This window comes from Pezoporus occidentalis, unplaced genomic scaffold, assembly GCF_034315485.1.
Source record: "Pezoporus occidentalis ecotype Australia unplaced genomic scaffold, CSIRO_AGI_Poc_V1 ctg137, whole genome shotgun sequence".
NCBI lineage: Eukaryota > Metazoa > Chordata > Aves > Psittaciformes > Psittacidae > Pezoporus > Pezoporus occidentalis.
This window is the reverse complement of record NW_026913177.1, coordinates 1,056,639-1,079,554: the sequence shown is the minus strand read 5'-3', so window position 1 is coordinate 1,079,554 and position 22,916 is coordinate 1,056,639. Positions and strand designations below refer to the sequence as shown.

The 22,916-nt window shown below is 46.6% G+C and overlaps 2 long non-coding RNA genes across 2 annotated transcripts; both read right to left on the bottom strand.

Moving 5' to 3' along the window:
- Positions 1-2,195: 2,195 nt before the first annotated feature.
- On the bottom strand, positions 2,196-5,005 carry LOC134158940 (uncharacterized). Its single transcript, XR_009962962.1, has 2 exons — positions 4,915-5,005; positions 2,196-3,488 (listed from the first exon to the last, which is right to left on the bottom strand). It is a non-coding gene; the product is annotated as an uncharacterized LOC134158940 (long non-coding RNA).
- Positions 5,006-12,756: 7,751 nt separating this feature from the next.
- LOC134158916 (uncharacterized) lies at positions 12,757-22,476 on the bottom strand. The gene is made up of 3 exons (XR_009962952.1): positions 22,356-22,476; positions 15,464-15,607; positions 12,757-12,833 (listed from the first exon to the last, which is right to left on the bottom strand). It is a non-coding gene; the product is annotated as an uncharacterized LOC134158916 (long non-coding RNA).
- Positions 22,477-22,916: the final 440 nt, after the last annotated feature.

Sequence of the window (22,916 nt, the reverse complement as noted above, 5' to 3'; positions counted from 1 at the left end):
GCCTTGAGCAATCTTGACATTATTTCTGTGATGGCTTTTTCTGACACTATTTGCTCACATCCTCTTGAAACTTTCCTGCCTTGTTAGCACAACCCTAGTGATTTTAGTGCATGTTGCGTTGTTGACCTAGGGGCTTCAGCTGTCACTTCGTTTTCTGTAGCAGAAAGTTTAACACTAGCATTAACACTGGAATTACCACAAATGCCAGTGCTGAAGAAGGTCCCAAGCCACCTGCCATAATCCATTGCTCATGCTCACAGAAGCAAATTTCCCATAGTAGCGTATGCCCTCCAGCGCAGGGATCTCCACTAAACAACCACCTCTTGGTTACGATTCCTTCTCCTGACCCCCTTCCTCCCCCTTTACCCCTAAACCCAGCCACAGCACATTGGCTTCACTTGGTGGCTTTGTGATTTCAGGCTAGAGTTAGCATTTAACTAGTCAGAGTGGTGCAAGGAGCCTGTATAATTACTGCTGGAATTGTGCTGCGTAGGCCCCGTATAACAAACTCGCCTCAAATAACCCAGCTTGAATGTCAGAGCCCGCGCTGTATTGTGTTTCACATTCTGGCTGTGGGAGCGCTTCCCCAGCAGGAATCAGGGTAACAAATCCCTTGCTCTTGCAGGAGGGCCCCATAAAATGAATGATTCTGGATCTCACGCTCCTGAGGAGGTCTCAGTTACTCCAGCAATCGCCGCTCGTAGCGGGAGTGACTGTAGGGGATGGAAGGAGGGAAGGGTGGTTTGGCAGGCTTTGTCATATCGTCACCCCTGTGCTAGAGTGGAAGGAGCACCAGGACTCTGCTCTCCCCTCCAACATATACTTTTGCATAGATGTTAAATTAAAAAGAAACAAAAAAACAGAGAGTGGATAAACCCTGAGGGTGAGATTGAATCAAATACATCCGCTTGAATTCCTGCATGGCCACTGATGATAGAAGGCTCCTGATTCCTCCCAGCTCAGACTTCCCTGAGACCAGCACCAATGTCAGCATATTTATGGGGTGGCAAAAATCAAGACAGTCTCCCCCCTTGCTCCACGTGTGCTGGGGCCAAAACTCTCCACCCCCTCATGGAGTAGCTCACGGAATGCCCTCCAAGTACTGTAGCTTGGCAGCCAGCACAGCTGCCTCTCCATCCATGTCAGAAACCTGAACTCCCCCACCTCTCCTTGGAAGAGGGAGGTTGTTCCCTAAACTATCTCCAGTCTCTTGTTATCTTTCTTTCCTTGTCAGCCAGTGAACTGTGAATCAGCAGCGGAGAGAAAAATGAACTCTGACCTCATTCCCCGCCCCAACCCCCCCCCAATTAGCCAGAACTGTGCCTTTCTTTTTCCTCATCGTTTTTTAAAATGATTAATAAGACAACTTGGTCCTTAGCTTCTGCAGTGAGGCGAGTGTGCTGACAAAGCACTGCGATGCCTCTTCCAGGTCACCCGGCAGCAGGCCATGTCTTTATGAAAACATAAAAATTGGAGGGACTTATTTGAGGAATTTGGAGACTGAGACACAGGAATTTTGCCCTTCAGACCCTGGCAACTGCATGTCTGCAGTGGTCTCTGAGCCGCAGTGTCTGTCATGGAAAGGAGTAGCTGCTTAACAGCAACATGCGAGCTCTGAAAAACAGATATTTTCCCCCCTTCTTTTATTATATTTTTTAAAATATGCAACCACTGCCCTTTGCCTGCTTTATGCGTTGAAGTCATCAGGGTGCGTAGCAAGCTGGATCTAGTGGCAAAACACAGATCTGTAAACACCCTTGATGGCAATGCACAAGGTAATCCTCACTCACACTCGCCCTGCACCTTAGCATTGCTTTTCTACATGTGTTCATCCATCTGTGGAGTTTCCTGAGCTCCTATTGCAGTGGTGATAAGGGAATTAAGACCAGGTGGAGCCTATTCTCTTAGATTGTCTGTGCCAGGGGTGGAACATTCACCACTTCTTTGGGCAACCTGTACACAGGTCCTGTGAATCACCAGTTAACCTGCTCTTAGCTATTGCTGTGGAGTAGCCAATAGAGCAAATTATGTGATTCTTGTCATCTGGTGATGTCCTTGTGTGTCCATCATGGGTCACTCTGTGGCAAGAGGAGGGCATGCTCTTGGCTGTAAGACAGTGGTGGCACTGCCAGGGGGACTTGCTGAATAGAGGCGAAACCAGTGGGTAAGCACGTAGTCTCCTCCAGAGCCATGGATGCAATGGCAAGCCTTTTATTACATCTCTTGATACCATCCATATGGTTAAATGTATTTCAAGGCTGCAGTACTTGCCTAAAAGAGGTATATTCTGGGATCAAGGATCTCACGGTTTCACTCAAAGATAGTCTTTGGTAGCCTTGGTTTAATCTGTTTCACTTACAACCTCTAGGTGACAGGGTCTGCATTAGACCGCACAGCCTCTCTTGGCCTTTCTGCCCTTGACCCTGATCAGCTCTGAGGCAGATGGTTTCCCTGCCCTTTCCAGGAGGCCTCACTGGCTCTTTCAATCTTTCTCAGAAGAACTGTTATCTGCCCAGATGTTCACAAAGGGAGGACTCCGAGAGTAGCCTTCTTCATTACCTCCAATGAACTCTTCCTCTTCTCCAACAGATGCTTTCCACTCCTCCCACTGTGCAGCTGGGACAGGGAGAAGATGTCAGAATTTATGGGACTGTGGCCTTTGGTGTAGCCACAGAAAAGGAAAGATGCAGCAGTCGCCACCCGTGGACAAACACTGGGAAGTGCCAGAGATGTCCTGTTAATTCATGTATGCCACTTAATAATTGAAACCGCCCATTTAATTGTTTAGCAAATGCTAGTTTTCAGTCATCATAATGAATTTTTTTACTGTAATACCTCCCAGGAACAAGTCTGATTGAGCTTCCCTCATGCTATGCAATCTGCAAGCAGCCAGGGAGGCTGAATTCCTTTCTCTAGGAGTTGACACTCCAAATAAACAAGGCAGACAAAAGAGAGGATGGGAAACAGAAGCTCAGGGGAGGTGAAGTGAGTTGTCCAAGGTTATGCAGCAGGTCAGTGCCAAAGCTGGGAGCAGAACCCATGCTGCCAGCTCTTGCTCTCATGCCCTATATCCCTGGGGAAGACTGGGCCAAAATAATTTATGAGACAAAGAACTTCTATCACATTCCTCCTGGCACCATGAAGTTCTTCAGCTTGTGCAAATAAAGCACAGCCAGATAAAAGGCAACTGGGCGTCAGTTACATTTTGGTTTGATAGCTCTTTATTTCTTCACATTAGTAATGTTAGAAAAATTCTTTACTGTCTAAACTAACCCATCATCTGGATAGAAGTATCAGAGTCAAGGAAGAGCTTTGCTTCGGGCCACTGTTCTGCAAATCTGGATGGTGGGATTCAAGGTTGGACGGTATCTGGTGGAAGAAAGGTGCTGGCTTCCAGCCGCTAAGCCATCATAGCTTGGAGATGAGATCCTTTCCCACTGCACACTGACACTGAGTATGTTGGATGTGGTGACAAACAGCCTGAGCAGCTGCAGAGAGAGAAAAGGGAGAAAAAGTAGAGAGTTGAGATGAAGTAAGGAACCAGCTGTGCCTCCTCATGATTTCCCTCCGGAGGGAGATGAAGCAGCTGATGAGGCCCCAGTGAGTGTGACCAGGCAAAGGACCATCTCATTCTGGTTTCAGAGCATGGTCGAGGTGGTGTGACTGCTGCTTGTGGGAGGATGATAATCTTGGGACTCACCCTGTCTCTCCTGAGGAGGAGGAAAAGCCAACAAGGAAGCAAACCTACATCCTCAGGGACTCACCTGTTCTTTGCCTGAGGCAGAGCTGCTGAATCTGGTGCTCTCTTGATCCCACTAGAGGCATTAGTGCTTTATTCATCTTTCAGCTGTTCCTCAGGAAACAGGGTCCTGCTGTACACAGCATCCATACAGATGCATGTACCTCACCATCAAAATGGTATTGACCAGTTCTGCCTTTACTTCTTTAGGCAACAGGGTACTAGTATAATACTTACATACTTACATGGTTTTGATTTGTTTTATAACTTTTAAACTCTGGCTGGTTTGTTTGCATACTGTTGTGGTAGGGAGGGAAGGCCGGTTGCTTGACTAAGATACCTGATGTGCAACTGAGAGGCTGTCAAGCTCAGACTCAAGCCCTCAAGCCCTTGTCTCCCCTGTGCTATGAGGCAATAACCTTCCTGAAACTAAACTGCTCCCCCTTCCCGTCAGTGTCATCCTTTAGGGGGCAAAATTCTGAGACGAGCTGCAGCATCATGTGGACAAGTGTTTGGGAAGCAGGAGAAGTGACTATTCTTGTTTTTGCAGGTGATTAGATGATATTTCATTAACAGCTGTAAAACAGAAGAACTTCCACCTCCACTTCCCTCTTTTCCCTCAGTTAATTTTCTTGCAAGGCAAGGAATGCCTGATCTTGATGGCAGGGCTAGGTAGGTGGAAGCTGAAATGTAACTGGCTGACGTTGTTTGTTAGTTATCTAAAAAAGTTCATTATCTCCTGCATAATGCTTTTTGCTCAGCTGCTTGAGTGCTCTATGGGCATGTGCCCTCAAACCTCCCTCATTCCATCTGAGGCTCAAGTCATTTTTCAGGAAAAGACAAAGACCACAATAGCATCTGCAGGAGCATATGGCAGTAGATCAGGGTTGGAATAGGGAGGACAGCCCAAGAGACCCCATTCTTGCCCATACGGGATGTCTTTGCATGGAAAAGCACTTGCACTGGCCCAACTTCCCAGCATGCTGTGAACCAACATGCCTGCCAGATAAAAGAATGAGAAGAACTAAAAAAAAGGAAAGCATAAAGCTAATTAAGTAACATGACAGTTTAGTAGTGGGCTCCCAGAAAATCTCAGCATAACCTGACCCTGAGGTCAGGTTATCAAGTGGCACATCTGAATGAGGGGCTGCCACAGCTGTCCAACATATCCTCACCTCTGGTAAAGCAAAACCTTTGTCCTCTGCTAAACACAGGCAGTGAAAACTGTCAGGTTCTGCTCATTCCATCCTTCATCAGGCTTTGAAATGGCAAATACTGACTTCAAATCTTCTGTTGGTGTACCTTTCATGTTGATGCACCTTTCATGTTGGTGCCACCAAACTCAGGAGAGAGATTTTTGACTGATTACCTGTCAATAAGAGTACTTGAAAGTGTTGGCCTGGATGTCAGCTTGAACCTTGCCCAAATCGTTTTTTGGCCTGGAAGTTGTAAGAATTTATCAGAATCAGAAAAATTGGTTTTAGCAGGTCAGAAATTATGACAAGACAGCATTTCTCAGGGTATTTTGGTGCCTTTGGCTTCAGTCAAATCCCAAAGAGGGCAGAGGAATGTGAAAGTTGAAAAAACGGTTGATTGAACTTTTCAAACTGACAGAAGGGCCAAGTGTAGTTTGGTTCAAGTCTCAGGCAAAGGCTGGGTACAGGTCTTTGTCTATCTTTTTTGATAGGCAAAGACCTGTACCCAGGTTCACACATACATGGTTCAAACATCACGTCATGGCCACTGGGCAAGAGAAAGAGTAAGGAAGCAGACTCAGCTTAATTCTCATTGAGCATATGACTGCAACAGGAAAAACATGTGGTTTAGCAAATCTATTACTGTTAGCAGTTTCAGGTCAGTAAAGGTTTGAGATTGTCAGTGTCCAAGCAGGGGCATGAGTTACCTGCCCATAGCCTCGTGGCCAGGCAAAGCCCCTGTGACTCCATGTGTGCCATGCATGGGCGCCCATGAGGCACATAGCCCCATGAGAGCATGAGCCTGGCACAGCTTCATCACCCTCCCCCACAAAAAAAGAAGGGCAGGTGCCCAAGGCCAAAGGGCTGCCGTGAGATTTGAGGTACAGTAGAAGGATCCACTTGCCATGCTGACAAATACTCAACTCAATCCTCTGTGCTGACACCAGGTTTTTTTTTCTGATTTTGGGTAAATCAGCCATACCTCATTTTTTTAAGAAGTCCTCAAGAGACCATGGAGATAAATAAGCATAAAGCTGAGGCTCTGTGGTACTGTGGAGATGAGGGAAGGATGCCATGTAAATACAAAGAATGGGAGTTAAGCACACATACATGTTCGCCCATTTCAAGACAAGGCTAAGGCCCTACTCATTCATGCAGTTCTGAATTCAATAAATATCCCTTAACGGGAAAGCAAATGCCACTTACAGGTAACCTGAGGTGCTGTTTACATGGGTGTCTTGAGGAATACAAACAGGTCTTTGGTGTTGATTTTCCTCCACTCTTCACCCTTCCTTCCACCTGAAAGAGTCTGAATTGGCCAGGAACAGCAAGCTATGACACAGCGAGAGTTTAACCATTAATAAGGGTCAACAATGGTTAGGAAGGTAGCTAAGTAGTTATACCTAACCAGCCACCTTCTTGTCTCTGTGTCATTGAGTTTTGAGGGTGTTTTCAGCAAGCTGGTCCTGGCTAAAGTCTTTTCGGGAGTTAATGAACCAAAGGAGAGTCATCTATGGCTCATGGGCATGTTTCAAGCCTACAGTTCTTGCAGGTCTTCTTGGCTACCATGCGCAGTAGCATGGCTGTGATCAGGGCTGTAAATGATGGCTCTTTGCCAAAGGGCTGAACAGCTCGGAGCAGCTCTGGTTCTCCTCTCAACAGGTCCCCAGGGAAGAGCATGTTTTAGATCCAGGCCAAACTGAATGGTGCTGGTTCAGAGGCAACGTCTGACCTAAAGCAACATCAGTTTCAGCTGTCATAAGAAAGAGACTTTTAAGGGCTACTGTGATGTACATCCAGCTGCCACACCTGAGCTCAGCTGAAGGCTGCTGGGGGGCATAGGTCCTTTCAGCCTCTACTCCCATCCTTTGCCGTCATCTGGATCAGTCCCTCCTGATCAGAGGGACTCACAAGTACTCGTGGCACAGGAATGGCTGATCCTTTGGCTGCCTGGCTGTCACTACGTGGAAGGACAGCCGGCAAAGCTGATCATGGCAAAACCACCCCTAGGACTTGCCCCATTTCTCAAAGAAACCTGCTCACAAACATCCCAAGATCCATACAGCAACACCTGTTGGCACTAAAACCGTGGTTGCTCTTCAGCTGCCTGTTTAGCATCCTCAGCTTGTTAGTGAAAGAAGTATTAAAAAGGTGCTCTGATGTGTTTCTCAATTGAGGAAAGAAAAAAGTGCCACAACATCTAATGCCTGTCAGAAAGCAGGATTGTGTGTGTGTGTGTGGGGAGAAGTTGGGCAGCTTTTCTGGGGCTGGCACTAGAAATTAGCATTTTGGGGAGAGGGCAAAGTTTGCTGTCAGAGAAGTGACTTTAACCAGTTCGGGTCTACTGCCTCTCTGCCTCTTGAGTAACATGCAAGCAGCTTTGAACACTGACAAAACCAAGTTTTCACCAAAGTCAGCACTCCCAAGTTAGTGCAAAACTAAGAGAGGGAACTGCAGGCCAGTTTTTGCTTCTCCCACCAGCAAGGCCACCAGCTGAATCCTGACCTCAGCATGTATGTGGTAGGGAACAGCTTAAAACAAGGAAATACAAGCACAGGGATATGAATGTACCAAGAGCCACCTGAATCCTCTTCTCAGATGTGAACTGAAACCCTTAAGAAACCATTTCAGAAATTACAGTGAAGGTCAGAGCTCTGTCACAGCCCATGTATCTGGAAACTTTTAAATAAACACCCTGACTTGCATAGAAGACTGGAAGCAACCTCACTTCTTGCTCAGATACTGTGCAAGACTTGCAATGTTGCCAGATAGGGGGAAAAACTGCCTTGGTTTAACCTATAAACAGTGTGAAACCTGGTAAAGACAGGAGTCATTCAAAGGAAATGTATTTGGGAGGTAAAGCAGTTTTGCTGAGGTCCTTTTTACAGATTTTGATCTGTGATGAGGGATGCCTCGGTTATTGGCCCAAACCAGTTCTTACAGAAATTGCTTTCCAAATTCTTGAAAAACTCATTTCCAGCTTTTGTATGAGCCACAGATCTGCTTCCGCTCTTGTTGGTGTTGCTGGACATGACTGTGTCCTAAGTAAGTGATGGAACTTGGGAAGCTGTTTAATATATTCATCAATGATTTAGATGAGGGAATTGAGTGTACCCTCAGCAAGTTTGCTGATGATACTAAACTGGGAGGAGTGGCTGACACACCAGAGGGCTGTGTTGCCATTCAGCGAGGCCTGGACAGGCTGGAGAGTTGGGCGGAGAGGAACTTGATGAAATTCAACAAGGGCAAGTGTAGAGTCCTGCATCTGGGGAAGAACAACCCCATGTACCAGTACAGGTTGGGGGTTGACCTGCTGGACAGTAGTGAAGGGGAAAGGGACCTGGGGGTCCTGGTGGATAGGAGGGTGACCATGAGCCAGCAATGTGCCCTTGTGGCCAAGAAGGCCAATGGCATCCTAGGGTGCATTAGAAAGGGTGTGGTTAGTAGGTCGAGAGAGGTTCTCCTCCCCCTCTACTCTGCCTTGGTGAGGCCGCATCTGGAATATTGTGTCCAGTTCTGGGCCCCTCAGTTCAAGAAGGACAGGGAACTGCTGGAGAGAGTCCAGCGCAGAGCTACAAAGATGATTAAGGGAGTGGAACATCTCCCTTATGAGGAGAGGCTGAGGGAGCTGGGACTCTTTAGCTTGGAGGAGACTGAGGGGTGACCTCATCAATGTTTACAAATATATAAAGGGTGAGTGTCAGGATGATGGAGCTAGGTTTTTCTCAGTGATGTCCAGTGATATGACAAGGGGCAATGGGTGTAAACTGGAGCACAGGAGGTTCCATGTGAACATCAGGAAAAATTTCTTTACTGTGAGAGTGACAGAGCACCGGAACAGGTTGCCCAGGGGGGTTGTGGAGTCTCCTACATTGGAGATGTTCAAGGCCCGCCTGGACAAGTTCCTGTGTGATGTACTCTAGGTTACCCTGCTCTTGCAGGAGGGTTGGACTAGATGATCTTTTGAGGTCCCTTCCAACCCTTAGGATTCTGTGATTCTGTGAAGCTGTGCTTAAAGTGCAAACGGCCTGGTAGGAATAATCCCAAATTGGACTCAGAAAGAAAAGGGAACAAGCCACACTATATCAATGGACTGGTGGTCTTGCTTTCTCAGAGCCTCATATAAGGCACTTAAGGCCCATGCAAAACCTGAGAAAGGAACACTCAGAGGACTTACTAATGCAGAAGAGAATCTCAAGCTCTTCTCATCACCACCACCCCCCCAAAATATGATTGCATTTTAGAAACACTTACCAGCATGGAGACAATCTTCATGCCTTGTGTAAAATCTAGTATTTCCCAAGTGGCATCTGAAAACATGCCCTATTTCTGTCACACAGGTCTCAGCCTGCTTAGCAGCTGGATATTAGGATAAGCTGTATCTCTGATTTAGTATGTGCATATTTGCTATGTAGCACAGCACAAGAGCAAAGAGCCTTGATACTTAGGGAATAACCAACAGACTAAGTGGGAAACTCTTTCCCAATGCTCAAAATGTTTTTTCTCTTTCCTGAATCAGTAAAACCCAAAAGTTGGGAAACTTTACTGAAGCCTGAGTTACAAGGAATATATTGAGAGAAGGTCAATGGCAGGAAAACATTTCAGTGTTGACCTTTCCCAACTTTTTTACTCCATGTTCACTGCATTTGTAATACTTTAATTGAACCTAAAAAAATTTTGGTGCAGAATTCCCCAGACCTGAAACTACTGACAAGAGACTGTGCGCATTTGCTTATATCAAAGCTGCTCTTTCTCTGCAGATAGTTTTACTTTGGATTAAATTGCATTTTCAGGTGAAAATCTTTAAAAGAAAAAACTCCTGACCACAATGAAGAAGGAGACCAAACAAGGCACTGTAGCTTGCACACTGAATTAGCCTGCAAAGGTTTCCCTCAACCCACTCTCTTGGGCAGGACCAAGCTTGTAGAGCTCAGACCAGCTGTAGAGGAGCCACTTGATGCACGTTGTCATCATCCCCATGTCTTACTCAAGACCCTCGTGGATGCAGATCAGGGATTTGGGACCCATTTGTCAGCCAGAGCAGACAGGTTTTGTGTCGCAGAGGGGCAAGCATATGCAAACCTAAAGCCATATGCAGCTCCTTCAGAGGTGGCTCCATGTGCACCTGGCAAGGCAATGGCCACTGCTTTGGGATGCACAGGATCTGCCCCTCCAGTGTTTGCTGGCTTCCTGGCAAAACTCTGCAGGTGGCTCAATCTCCTACACTAGCAGACCCAGTGAGACTTTCATTTGCTCGCTCTTCCTCCACTAGCTGTACTTTGGGACACAGAAGGAACTGGGAAATGAGCTGAAATACGTCTTTCCCCAAACCGCAACATTTGCTGCTGCTGCTGCTGCTTGGTCCTATCTGATAAAACAAAACATAAACAGCTAGACCTGCTCTGCTCACTTCCTCCCTCTGATGGGGAATGAGCTCAGCATGCCTTGGCATCTCAGCCAAATCCCGCAGGGGTAATTTAATCACATTCCTGCTCCATCTGACTCAGTTACCCCACTTGGATCTGTTATGTCTCCATGCTTCCTGTTGTGGCATCCTTGGCATTCCCCACTGCACTCCCAGCCACATTGCTCCTCTGCATGCGTCACTTGCATAGGACTCTTTGCTGGTGCTCATGCAAACTGTCAGAGGCAGTAGGATACATTCCCGGGATAGATAAGTAAAAGTCATTCAGATCTATTCCACCCAGGGCTTCTCAATCATGGCCGATTTGGGGATGCACATGTTTGATCTTTGCCTTGGCACGATATTGAGAGAAGGGAGCTGGGGAAGGTTAGGGTTGATTTTAGGGGATTGAGGGGACATACCAAGTGCTTGATTCCCCTCTCCTGGAGTTTGCTACTGGAAGTTTAGTGAGAGTTTTAGAAAGAGCACAAAACTCATGAGTGCTGAAAGCCACTTTAAAAACACCTTCTAATGAGCAAATTAACAACAGATTCCCAGACCTAATCAAGCAGGGTTCTGTATGCGACCCTAAAAGATGGAAAAATCTATTTTAAGAATGTTCAGGGAACTTCTCAGAATGTTTTTTCGGTTTTATTTCTGGTTCACTGAATGTAATACTTTGTGCACTGCTGCAAGTTCAATCTCTGCTCGGTACCTGAAGTAAGTCCAGACACACAAAGCACTAAGACAGGGGGTAGGAGACTCTTTGGAGAAGTGTAAGTGATGAGACACCATTTGGAAGCATTTGCTTTCAGCCAGTATCAATGCCTTGCCTCAGAGGTGGAAATATATTAAACACAAAAGGCTTGATTTTCCAGGTCCAACTGATCTGTATTCTTGTCCATTTAAACATGTGAACACTGGAGCAGCTCCTGAGTGACTGGGATAAGAGGTGGGAGATGGTGAAAATAAGAGCATGGGACAGAGTGCGAAAATCCCATCAGTCATGTGATATCATTGCCCATCTTGCTGAAAAAGTCACACAGGCAAAATAGATAATTACTACCTCTAACTTGCAAACTGTCAAATGCTTTTTTCATCAGAATTTCCAAATGTCTTCTGTCTGCAAAATCTTTATCAGTCTTTGGGTTTTTATTTGTGTGGTTGCAGCTGGTCCTGGGACTGCATTCTGTTGCAGGGCTGAGTTGGTGGGCAGGCTGTCTCCTCAGCCCATCCCCTCAGAGGACTCTGATTCCATTTGCTGCACAGATGCTGGGAGATGTAGTGACATTACCTTAGCCTGGAAACATGCAGGAGTGTGCTGCATCGCAGACCACAGTGATGCTCCCTGGCCTGTCTTCTGTCACTGCAAATGATGGATTTATCAAGTGGAGAATTAGTCAAATGGAGTGGATAGAGGAGATCTGGCTTAAACAAGGGAGCTGCAGCTCAGCCCTAGCAACCATGGACATCACTGAAAGTAGTCAGGGACAGGCACATAAAGATCACCAAAAATATTGGGCAGCAAGAGGGGAGACCCCACTGTTTGGCTCCTCTTCCCTCCCCACCTGCTCCTGTTTGCACAGTTCCCATAAAGACACAGCTATCTTGGCCCGCTGGACTTTTGACTTGTGTGTCTTGGGCACTGAGTTCAGAGCCAAAAACTAGACAGAGGATGAAAAGAAAACAAATTTCCGATACAGCTTAGCTGGAACAAAAGCACTTCTGCTACCCTGCCTGACACCCCAGTTGAGGGGAGCACCCTCTGGGTCACAGACCCCTGCCCAAGCACACACCCGGTCAGCCCTGCAATGATGGGGGTACAAAAACCTGTGTGGAACCCTAATCGCAGAGACTATCTGCTTCCCAACACCCATGTACTAAAGCCATGGTCAATGCCATAACTTTGTTGACACAGTTGTGCCAGTGCGGAGTATGCAGCTCTCTGCCACTCACTTCCAGGCCTGTGCTGATTACTGCTGGCACAGGGACTCCTCACTGAGGACAGCAATTAATTATTGCTTGTACAGCAGAGCAGGGACCCATGCCCACCATGCCCACTGGGAGAAGCACATCCCAGCCCTGCTCCTGGCCATGCAGAGCAGCTGGGAGACATGGAAAATAAAAAAGCAAGCTAAAGGCAGGCAGAATAACCTGCTCCCAAAGCCACTGTGAGAAGCTCAGCCTCAGAAATGTGCCGACTTTGACAGTCCTAGTGCTGCAAAGCACAGGAGGGGAAGAGCGTACGGGCAGCATGGGTGCTGTCCCAGCAACTTCCTGCACTGTGCATGGGGAGGAGCCAGCCCGGGAGAGGGGAAGGTTTGGGGGGGCTGGGGGACTTGCATGATCTCAACTTCTGACTAGTTATCGGGCCTTAAGAGTGGCAGAAGTCATTGCTGAGAACTTCATTTTTGCCATGAATATGTTCTGGTGTCCAAGCTGCTCATCAGTCAGCAAGAAGCCATGCCAAAAGCTGAGCCAGAAAAGGGGATTTCTGCAGTAAGGGGGCATCAAAAAGATCAGTTTGTTTGTCTGTCTTTCCCATCTACCTCTTGATGGGTTGTGGGCCCCTTCAGCATTCACCAAAACCTTCTGGGAACCATTCACCCCAGGCAGCTCCAGCATTTCTGTCCCCAGCCCTGGGAACACCAGCTCTGTTTTCACTGCAGCAACTTCTCAGCACACACTCAGTATGCAGAGCTGATCTCCCTAGGATGAGAGGGATCATTTGGATTTACCAGACCCAATGCTACCTCTTTCTTACATGTGCAAGCCAAGCTTTCTGAGGCTTCACATGTCTTTTGTTGCTCCAGACCACGCCAATTTTGACATTTCTTTGCTAATAACGTACTCTTGGTCTCTGAGCTCAAGCAGCTAGCTCATTTGGGAATGGGCAAGGCTTTTCATTACTGAAGTGCCTCTTGTACCAAAGGGAAAGGACCATTTTGTCCAGGCAACATGAATAATCCCAGGCAACCAGAGCTAGGCTTGCCGGCATGACCTCCAAGGCAGTATCTCTGTAAAAGCAAATGCAAAGGTGTCCTCCAGCCCCATTACGCAGAGCACTGGAGATTTACATGACTCATGCTAGGTATCAAAATGAGTGATTATGCTTTATGGATAATCTCTTGGTACTTTATTTCCCCCACTATGAAATTAGGATGATAGCTTGCTTTTATCTCACAGGTAAGCCAGAAAGATATATTAAAGTCTGGGTAATACTTGCAAAGGATGCAGACACTAGGTTGAGACCACCATGGAAACACCCAAAAACTAAAGCCTAAGTTAAGACAATATTCTCTAAGTGGGAGACATAAATCTTGTGACAATGTTTAGTTACAGTGACTTTTATCTCTCAGGTGCCATCAACCACTTAATCATTGCATTTGATGGATGCTGGAGCAGCACAGCCACAATTGCTCATTGTCAGGCTGATACAGAGGTCACGGGCTTTGCTAAGCTTTGGATCAAAACCCCAAACATCCCCTGTCACGTCTGTCAGGTTTAAAAGAATAATAAATTTACTGATTTAGCTTTAGTGCTGGGTAGTAGCTGGTGCCACCTTTATCTGTTTCTCCTGAGAAAATAAACCCAGCACCACCATCCCCACAGCAGCATGGTGATGCTGCAATATGCTGTTAATCTTCACAATGTGAGACAAAGGTCTGAAGGGAGGTGAGGGCAGGCACAAATTTGCCGGATGATTCAAAGGCTCTGCAACATCTCCCTTACCAGACTAAAGATGCTGGAAGTGGCCAGGTGCCTCTGAGCTTTGTGATGGGTGGTGAGACTGGTGAACCAGATCCTGGATGCTTGCTGGAGCCTGACACAGTGTGGTAAGGACACTGTTCTTGCAATGGCAGAAAAAAAGGAATCACCATACTGTGCCTCACCCTTAACCCTTTAAAAACTATCATTCAGTCTACAGCATTATAACTAGCCCAGACAGTTTAAGAAAGGTGCAAGCAGCAGCCACAGATAAACCATCTCCAATCCTAGCTGTTAATATAATATTTTAAAATTCCCCTTTCCCCACTTTAGTTAGCATTTCCTATCATGAAGTTGTTGATGCCACCGTTTCCTGCATTCCCTCCTCCCCCCCATTCTCTTTTGAATCTAGCTGTATTCTTGGAGGAGTCCAAGATGATCGCTGAACTGTACCACGTGTCCAGATCAGAAACTGACAGAGAAACATGAGGATGAAGCCAGAGGAAGAGCAGATGGGACAGCGGAGATGGGAGGCTGGGACTGGTGAGGAGGTACAAGCATGACCGAGATGGAGGGAGCACTGTGGACTTTATTCTCTGGCTGCAGGAGCATCAACATTGAAATCTCTGCTTGGATCTGGTTTTGTTGACAGAAAATCCACTGCCTGAATGTGGGGGGTTGGAAGCAGTTTACCTGTTACATTCCCTGTACTATCTCAGGAACATAACTCCACAGGCTGGAGCAGTTGTAGTATATCTGCCTGTCTGTTATCTAATGTGTAACCTCCTGGACTGAAGACATAATGTACTGTCTATCCCTTCTGTGATAAAAATAAAGCATATAAAAACACACACACACACAATCCCAGGCCAAAAATTCTCTTAGGGGAACATACTGTGACTAGATAAGAAGGTACTAGCTGGCACGTAGTTACCTCTTTGCTTCCTAACTGGGACACTCAGAGAATGGGTGGAGTTGGGGCTGGTGGGGGCCTCAGGAGGAGAGGGGGGAGAGATGTCATGGGATGGATAGAAAGGGAGAAAAAAGCATTGTGGGGAATAGCTCAAGGAAGAAGAAATCAAAAGCAGATGACTATACTCAAGGCTTTTGTAGTCCCGTCAGCCAGCTTTAAAATCTGACTTCTTTGGAACTGTGGCAGCAACCCCTGCTAACGTGCCCTGAGGGACCAAACAGGGGGTCTTCAGGGCTCAGAGCACCACATGAAATAAAAACAGCTCTTGGAGGGTCAGCACATGTGTCATGTGTGACACTGTGTCTTCCTGGTGCTCGACCCACCACGCTTCCTGAAGGTCAACCTTTCTGGTGGGAGATAACCTGATCTCTTCTGGGGCTGATTTTTCTGCCTTTCTTTGTCACTGATTCCCTTCAGTGGTCCTGCGTAAATTTCCTCATTACCCTATTGCAACATTTTCTGCCGAATGACGGGTGTGACTTGCATCAGCTCCTGGGCACGTGGGGAGGCTCTGCCGCCAGGTCCTGAGAGCTGTGTTTGACACGTCAGAGGCTGGTGGGACTCAGAAAACACTGAAGGAAAGAGAGCTTTGAAGGAAAGATGGGAGTGAAACAGAAGGAAAACCAGAGGATCAGCACGACTGCGAACCAAGCCTTGCTGGAGCTCCCAAACCCAGCTTAATTAGGGTCACCAAATGCAAACCCACTGCTCAGTTTTTCACTCCCTCTTGGTTCTATTTGTATATGCAAAGCAATATAATGGATGATGGAGAATTGCAATCCTAATCAATACTTATAGTCAGTATTAACACAGGAGTTCAAAACCGGTCAGAGTCATACCAGTGCTTCCTATCAGCACTTTCTGCTGGCCCCACAGTCTGGCAGCATGCAAGGCAGCAGCAGACCCCATGCTATGCTTTTGTACCACTCTGCATCCAGCAGCTCCCCCCTAATTCCTCCCTTCCACAACATTTCCTGCACTTGAGCACCTTCAAAGAGAGCAATTCTTAAAAGTCCAGTGGCTTGATTCAATTTTCACTTTATCTTGCCTTTGGACGTGAGGTGATAACCTGTGTTGTACCCCGCCTCTGCCTTGATGCTCCCTGTGAGGGAGGCCAACAGTGCCGATACCCTATCAAGGATGCATTTTACAGGCTTATGCACAGCTCAGCTTGCAGGAGGATGCTGGCTGCCTGAAAGATCACCAAACACAGGTATGGCTCTTTGGAAACATTTTCACAACTAACTGGCTTAGCCAGTGGAGTAAACCATGCATTTCCCCAAAAATGGCAACTCATTTTCTCTTTGATGGATGGGCTCAAGTCTTGAGTCAGAGCAAAAAGATAAAATCTGTGGAAGACCCAGTACTTTAGAGGAATGTAAAAATCGTTATTTCCTTTAGTCTCTTTGTAGTATTTTTATGAAAAAGTTCATTCAAATTTTAAGAACTGTGCCAGGATGGAGTAGCAAAACATTTGGTTCTGAAAATGTCAATATTACGTATTTGGACATTTTCTGTGTTTGTTTTTTTTAAACAAACAAAACAAAACATTGAAATTTATACTGGCTTTGCAAAAAATGTCAGTTCCATCAAAATGACATTTTGCCATGAGAAACTGGTTTATTCTTTTTTTTTCCCTCCTTTTGCTGACTGCTTGCACTGAACTCTTCAGAAAAAGTGGCTGCATATTGGGAACAATCACTTTGTGTGCAGGCGCATTTGCACATGCAAAACCATCTTTGCTGGTGTCAGTTGTCGGTGCCTGCGCAGGAACCAGCCCATCAGGAAAGTGCAGCCCCTGCTCCGGGAGCCTCTGTCTGCAACTTCCTCAGGTTGAGTCAAGGAGCTTGTGACCAGCTCAGGAAATAAATTCAAGCATCCTCAGCCACACGGACCAGCCTTCCCCAGAGGGAGATGCAGCCTTTTACACCTGTGCTGCCAGATCCAGTGCTGGTACCAGCCAGGCCCTGCTGCTGCCCTGCGGTAAAGCTATCTAGCCAGTGGACCCTAAGGCAGGGCCAAATATGAGCTTGCCCTGGGCACTCTGGCAGGAGGCTGTGAGAAAGGACAGCTCGGGGGCAATCAGTAACACAGGTTGCACTGGGGACACCAGTTGTCAGACCGTTTGAGTCAGTGAAGCGTACTTCCCATGGGAACTCTTAGTCCTGGCTAACTTGAGGCAGGACCAATTAGAGGAGGCAGCAAGTACACTTAGCATGCTCAGGAAAATACATCTAAAGCTGTTTATACACATTCCTTTGGACCAGTCAGCAACAAATATGTCCTTACAGCTGTTCTGTCCTTTCCTCTTCCCCTCTCTCTGTGCTGCTTCAAAAATAAAAGTTGCTCACCTCACCTAACCCTTGCTGGGTTTACTCCTGTTCACTCCCAAGTCCACCAGGTCTAGTGTCCCACCAGCCCCTCGACTGGTGAGCTTCCTGCAGACTTCCAACCGTTGCATTTCTCCTAGCTCCCCCCAGAGCTTTCATAATGAAATAGGATACAAGAGGAAACAGGCTTGCATATTTCCTTGTTGTTGAGGAGCTGGTATGCAATACCAAGTCACCTCCATCACTTCTGCCTACCTTCGTCATCAGGTTGGGGTTTTGCGCACATAGTGCAATTAATCAGTACTAATAGCACATTGACAGCCATTACCAAGGCAGTAATGGCCATGGGGGACTTCTATGTAATGAGGATGATCTCAGGTGATGGGGCCATGGCCACAGGAATAGTTTGCAGGAAACAGAGAATCCAGATCTCATGTCCCAGACTGCTGCCCTAGGCACAGGGTTGTTCCTCTTCCTCACTGATATGACGCTTGATTTGGCCTGCATGAGCGTGATCAGTCATGTCAGCTGCATGGCACTTTTCCTATTTTCCAGCTGGGGGACTGAGGCTTTTGTAAGAGGACTCCAACTGAATGGTTATGCAGCATTAATAGGGTTTCATCCTAAAACAAAACGTTTCTACTAAGTTAAGTTCCATGGTGGACCAAGACTTAGTTTCACAAGAAAAGGAAGTGAGGAACTGTAATCTGGAGTCACTGAAGATCAGAAGGATTTTCTCTTCAATACCAGATAAAACCTGAATATGACTTAAATCTCTGTGGGGGAAAAAAACACACCAAGCTTTCTTATCAGGTCAGGTCTGGTTGAACGTATTTACTTTATATTTTTTATTACGTAATGCACCACATTATAAAAAGTTATTTCAGGATTAAAAAAAGAAACATAACTTTTCATCCTAAAAACGTTTCAAGACATTTGGAGTTTTGACAGGACTGCACTCTCTAAAAGAAAACCCACTCTTCGCGCATTTCCCCTACCAGCTCTTTGGCAATTATGTGCATGACACAACAGAAGTGTTGAAGTGAACTACCAACTGCCCCAAGGTTTGCACTAACAAAACCCAACTCTCGTGTCCCCTTCCCAGCACCAGTCACAAGGACATGGTCACATGAGACTGGAAGAGGATGTAGAAATCTGAAGATGTGCTTGGTCAGCTCTACTTCTGGCCTATTTGGTTGTCATTGTCTGTTTTACGGACCCTGTGGCTCTCTCCCTGTTGGTTCAGTATGATGGCTGGGGGTTTGCAGTATCATGCTCTGCCCAGACATCAGTCTGCAGTGTCTCACTCTACCTCTGCTGCCTTGTTATGAATCCCGAAGTTACCAGCCAGCAAAGACAGAAGAGGGTGGTCAGGCACAAAGAGATGCAGTGAGAGGTGCTGTCTTTACTGTTCTCTTACTGCTTCAGATGGTATTCTGAATGCCACTGCTTTCCCTCACAAAGGCAGCTCGTACAGGGCTGGGATAAAATGAGCGTGGAGCAGAAATGCCTGTACATGTTCCTCTCCTCCCAGGTTTGTAAAGATCAGTCTCTTGAGTCAAGCTACTTCAGAGAGGTACTGGAAGACAGAAGACAGCTGATGGATATGCCCTAAAGGGACAACAAGAAGCCCAGTGGCCAAAAGGCCATGCATCACACACAACCAGGAAAGAGGTATTTGGTCCTGGAGACTTGTGCCTCCAGGGCAGGGCAGGCAAGAGGCAGCATGCCTCTCCCACAGCTGACAGGTATGGGGAAGGCTCTTTGGTTTCCAAAGCTTTCTCCTACCAGTGCAGCTGCTCCCAGAGCATCCGCATGATTAAATGACTTCCTGATATCTCCCATCAAGCTGGAGACCATCTCAGAGGAAGCCACTAGGTGCTGAGGCCACAGGTCCAAGCTTCTGCTGAAGCCACAGGGTCCAAGAAGCCTCTGCCAAACTCAAGGAGGCTGAGCCAGAGCATCTGGCTAAAACAGGCGCATGCACTTGCACGCATGCCCACACACACAAAGGCAATTCTCAGAACTGAGACAATATTTGCTCAGAATATTTTAAAGCTTAATTCCAGTGATCACAGTGGCTTTGTGAGCACATCTCACTAATGGAGTGCTTCCAGGCTTTATCTGATCAACCCTCTCCACCTTCCCTCATGCTTGTACAGCAGAGCAGAACCTAATGAGCTGGGTATGACTCAATGCCTCAGTTTCTGGTCCATAAAGTGGGAAGCCCATGGCCTGGATGAAAATAAAGACATTCTCCTATGTGCGTGTTTAGGGCTAGAAGGGTAACATGAGGAAAGATTTGGTGGAAGGGGTAGGCAGGACCAGATGTGCTCAGATGAGCAAGAAAGGATGATATTGTGGTCAAAATGCAAGACTGGACATCTGTATTAACTGATTGGCTTTGTTGCAACCAACACTGTCCAGGAAAGCAGATGGCAATGTATGCCACAGCAAACCTTATAGCCATCCTGCAGGAGCACCTTTGAGGTAGGAAAACCATTCAGTCACTGTGAAAGTAAGCAAACAGCAGTCTTGCTGGAAAGCTCTGCTTTCAGTGAAACCCATGTGATTAATGCCTTTCCTTGAAAATTTTCAATTCTTTTCCTTTTATTGGAAATTTGAAAAGACTTAAAGTGAAACATCTTCCACAGCTGAAAACATATCTTTCATTTTCCAATGGAACCTGTAAATTTCCATGGAATAAGTCAATGAAAACAAACATTTTGTCACTCACATCAACATTTTCCAGGGAGGAGGGAGAGGAGAAGGGGAAACATTATTTTTGACAAGGTCTACTGATTGGCAGAGCGCTTTAATAAATAGATCAGCCCAGGGTGCAGGACTCCAGTCCACATGGCAGAACTGTTGGTCCTTGAAAGGCTGATAGAGATCTTGTTGGCTGAGTTTCACCCTGTGGTTGACAGAGCATTAGCTAAATACAGGATACAGGCAACCAGTCCTGCTGAGAATGACTGGGTGCCAAACCAATGGCTGGCAAGATCTCTAAAGGCTTAATGACAGAACGCAAATGCTCGCATAGACACAAGACCATCAGAGAATTTGCTAGCTGAGGAACTGCAGGCTAGCCACATACCATAACACAAGTTTGCTCTCAAGGAGTGAGCAAAAAATAAATAATAATAATAAAAAAAGACAAGTTCTGCTCTGCAAATATTTCCAAGGTGGATACAACCTTCCTCCAAGGAGGCAAATCCAACATTAAACATCAGGAGAATAAATCAGCTGCAGGGACTGGCAAAAGGCTGAGAATCTAAATTACAGCAAGGTCAAGAGGAAGCAGGGGGCTGCTCAGAAGGAGCCAGAGGGAGAAATTCAGCACATCTGGTAGGTACAAAGCAATGCCCTTCCGGCAGACTCAGCCCCCAGCCCACCCCTATGCTGTGCCTAGAGCTCATCAGAGGGAACAACACCCTCAGAGGCGGCCACAGGGAGGTCCTGTCTGAGGGAAATCTGTCTGCGAGAGGGTGGAGGGAGGAAAAGGGAAAAAAAAAAGCAGGTGAATAAATGAGAAGCATTAGGGTCTGTGCAGCTCGTGCAGCTGCCTGAGCAGCCAGGAGCTGCTGCCCCTGCTGGCTCAGGGGATGCTCTCCTGCTTTGGAGACAGAGGTGGTCATGGCACGTTTCTTTGGCATGCCTGTGTGCATGTCACCAGCATGGCTGCGCAGCCCTTGGTATGGCCAGCTCCATCGTGGACCTCGCGTGAGAGCTCTGGGGCAGTAATGCATGGCCCCACCATAAGGCGCAATGCACTTCGACAGTCCTCTTCTTCCCAGGGCTTCCTGGGACCTAAAAATCAATACAGGGAATCCTTAAAGCTTCCCTAAGTGTCCCTGGGGAGCAGGCAAGCCTGAGCACTGGCTCAGCAGAGAAGGAAGTCCAGGGGGATTGCTGGAGAGGAAAATAAAAGAGTAGAGCAGTCGATTTTTCTGTTGATTTGAAGACATTTGCCAATCAATCATCCTTTGGGTGCGTAATGGGTGGGTTGCAGCCAAAAAATATGTTTACAAGAAAACATCCAGAAAAAGCTATAAGCCCTGAATGTACATGTAGAGGCAAGCAGAAAACCAGGACAAGGAGCAGGAAAAATAAGAATAGAAAAGGTTTTGTTGGAGAAAAAAGTAGGACAGGGAATGATGATGTTCTGGGGGATGCGTGGAGGCACAACTAGATGGCATTGCAATGCTGAGCCTCCCCGGGCCGTGGAACCACCAGAAGTTAAATGATTGGGCTCCTCTGGAAGTGTCACCACTGTTTGCACTCTGGTGGGGTAAGTTCTGCTCTGCTGGGGTTCAGCTAAGCACCCTCATGGGGTGCTTTGATTTGTTCTTGTTTGAATGACCGAGAACAATTCTCAGACCTCCTTCTGGGTTTAGATTTGTCACAATATATAAAAAAGAGAAATTCAAACATTGATCCCAAATACCCCAAAGACTGGAGAAATATTATCAACATTTACAGGTATTCCATTAGTATCTGAATACTCTACAGTATAAGTTCCTTTTAACAGTGAATCTGTTACATGAATTTTTGTTTCTTTTTTTGCTATTATTTGCTTTGAGGGGGACATGGATGGACAATAAAAAGAAGAACAGTAATATGTATTCAGGCTGCATCAAATCTGGAGTTCTTAAGCAGAAGCTTGTACCTGACAGTGGGAAAGAAGGTGCAGGAGGCCTTGCAGATGGAAGCTCCTGTGTGATGTACAGGAGAAAGCCTTTTCCTAGGTCCCAAGGGAGCAAACATTGATGTTCTGTTTCCATCCCACTGATCCCAGATGTAGTTGTTGGTACAGTGACAAGGTGCTGTCACCCAGCTCAGATTGACACCAGGAATGGATCATTTCTCCCCCTATCTTCAGTCCAGCTGTGAACTAGTTCAAGGTATAGGAACACCAGGATGAGAATAGCATGCATATTTAAACATATAGAAACATATAAAGCTATCGATGTATTGTTTATATATGAATAGACATTTACATTACCTTTTCATTCAGCTGTAGCTCACACTGCCGACCTCCACTTAGCCCATCCTGCAATGACCCACTGAAACAGCAGCTCAGGTGAGCACTTTGCTCCAAGGTTTGGAGGAAGAAGGGTGCTGCCGACACAGGAGGAAGCCAGCTGGGGTCAAAATCCAGCTTGAAAAGCTTATAAAGAAGCATTTGTAAGCTCTCCAGAGTGGATTTAAAGCTGGCTGTGGATGTAGTGGACGTAATGACTAAGGCTGCTATCCTCAAAGGTATTTAGGCATTTGATTCTCCAGTCAAGCCAAACCTTTGAGGATCTGTGCTCCCACACAAAGGCTTTCTACCTAGACAAGCATGAATAATAGCTTGGGCAAAAGCGCCAGCCACGTGGCTGACACTACCCACCACCCCCCCTCCCCAAAATGGATATGGTCCTAATAAATGGCTTAGATGCTCCAGGCAAGTGGGTCCTAATTCCCAAAAGATTCTTGAAACTGCATGGGTTTGCCACATTTCCTACTGTTTGCTCATCTCTGCCTTTGCGAGCTCAGTCATCCCTCCAGCCTCCTTTTCCCA